A 2606-nucleotide genomic window follows, 5' to 3' on the forward strand; every position below is an offset into this window, starting at 1 on the left:
TAGAAAGGTTGTGGCCAATTCTGAGTCAAGCAGGAGATGGGTATACAGCAGGGACAACAATAGCAAGGTATGCACACCATGGAATGGTCAATCATTCAAGATCAGAAGGTAACATTTACCTAAGGACAAAGTCACAAAGGGATGGGAAAGAGGGTAGACTAGAAATGGGAACCATAGGGAGAAAGAGGGGTAACTTTTATTGCATGCGGGGATTGTGAACAGTAAGGTGAAATGAAGTATACGTAAAACTGATGATCTTGTCTGTAAACTGTCACTCGATTCACAATAAAAAATAATTTTTTAAAAAACTTTTTTTTTCCTTCCCTGAGTCCGTATCCACAGGAAAGGCACAAGGCCCAAGCTATCCCATGGGATAAATTTGGTGAACTGTCAATAGAAAGAAGTTCAGTCCAACAGAGAAAGACACAAGAATAGGACACAAAGGTGGAGTTACTGCTTTATCCCAGCCAGAGCTCTGCTGAGAACAGTCCGTACTCCCTGGACCCCTGGGGCTTTTCAGTTCCCGTCCTTTCAAGTCCTGCTTCTCACCAGGTCCTCTCAGCTATTCTAGATCCTTCCAATAATTCCCTTTTTGGTCGTTAGCCAGAATCACAGAACCCTAACAGATGCAAGTAGTTATGAGATGTCCCACGCTCTTTTCTACAATAGAGGGTCTGTGGTCTTGAGGTGATGAGGGCCTAACTCTGGGCATAGATAGGTAGGTTATAATCAACTCCAAAGTTTCCCAAAGCTAACAGGGACTGCCCTTCATTAACAAGGACACTCAGGAAAAGGCCAACACGCTGACATAAGAGTGAGAGGGCCAAGCTGATCTGGGTCAACTTCAGGCTTTCAATGACAGGGATGCAGGGAGCTTAGTGAACACCTCCTCAGAAAGCCTTTGGCCTGGCACCTGCATTTAGCTCCCCATGCCCAGGGCTTCCCTAGCTTTCTGCATACGTGTGCATTAGCGCAGGTCCCAGGGAGGCCCTGCAGAGAGAAAGGGAATGCATATCTTCAGTGAATGGCTGTGCCTTCAGTCCATATGTACAAGTCTCCTTTGGCACAACTCACCCAAAGTCCTCACATCTACTAACAGATAATTACACTCTGGGAATGTAAGCTGCTTAGCTGCTCTTTAAAACTATTTTAATCTTAGAAAAGGTAGATAGGGGAACACTGAGCATGCTTAGCCCATGGCTAAGTGGGACAGAGGTAAATAGTGAAGCATGCTTAACCTTGGAATAACAGGGCTCTGTGATACAGGGACCTAGGCATAGTTTGAAGAGGGGAAATAATACTAAGATGCTTGACTGTCTTGTGAATCTTGGTTTTCCTTGCTTACTATTGTAAAATAGACACTTGAGTGGGTTAGAAAGGGATGTTGGAAAACATGATTACAGAAAACTTGTAAGCCCGTCTTCAGCCTATAAGTGATTGGAATACTGAAAAGGGGTTCTAGAACTTGCCCAGTGAAACAGGCCTCTTGCGGAGCCTTTGCAGAGTATAGGACCTTAGGTGGAATCCTGAGTCCCATCCAAAAAGGACAAGCAAACCAGCCTGGAACAGCTAGAGTGGCAGAAGATGCATCTCCACAGAAAAATCATCAGGAAAAATCCAAAATAAAAATGTCAGTATGACTGGCCACTACAAGAATAAGCAAGCTGTTCACCGGGAAGCCATCAAGGTAAACAATCAAGTTCCTTCAGGACAAACGCCCCTCTAAGATTGAAACTCAAAGGGAATCCATGAGCAGGCATGTAAGCTTCCTGATGACCACATTGGTCAACTGGTTAGTGGAAGAAGGGGAAAGGCGGCAATGAAGAAATGGGCTGAGTTCAACCATGGTCCATCAACTCCCGTTGACCTGGAGATGAGAGCGAGGAGAGGAAGGGCTGGTTGATCCAAATTGTGGTGAGACCTGGGGACATCTGAGCCCATGGACAAGGACATGGCCACAGAGGGTTAGAGCTGAGAGTGAAGCATCCAGCTGATATGAAGTGAGGGGAGATGCACAAGAACACCCAAACTTTCAGACAGTACCCATTTGACCCAGCCTCGATGGCTTAATAATCAGAACTCAACTAGAGGAAGATTTTTTTTTTATATATAAAGGAAACAAGGGTGAATTGTTACAATTTGATGAACCTGACCTATACTCTTGGAGGTAGTAACTCTAAATACCAACAGAGGGAAGGTGTCTTCACATCAAGTATCAATGCTATCCCCTCTGTACACAGGGTAGAGAGGAACAGGCAACTTAGACACTGACTACCTAAAATGAGGGGGCAATTAAAGCATGAAGTGACTGGCTTACAAGGTTTCAAAGAGGGAGTTTAATTTAAGAGTGGATAGGGGAAGAAAGAGTCCCCACTGAATAATTGTCATCTTGTCTAGATGGGTCTGATGAAAAGAGATGGGGATAACATTCTTATGATTCAATAGTGAGTAATTATCATGACTAATTGCAACTGTCACAATTGTAAAGGTAGAAGTTTTGTAGAATACTCATTTCTAGAATATACAGGAAACTGCAACACCTCTACAAGAAAAAGACAAATAACCCAATTAAAAAGTGGGCACAGGATATGAACAGACACTTCACT

The sequence above is a fragment of the Chrysochloris asiatica genome, unplaced genomic scaffold, assembly GCF_000296735.1.
Source record: "Chrysochloris asiatica unplaced genomic scaffold, ChrAsi1.0 scaffold00001, whole genome shotgun sequence".
NCBI lineage: Eukaryota > Metazoa > Chordata > Mammalia > Afrosoricida > Chrysochloridae > Chrysochloris > Chrysochloris asiatica.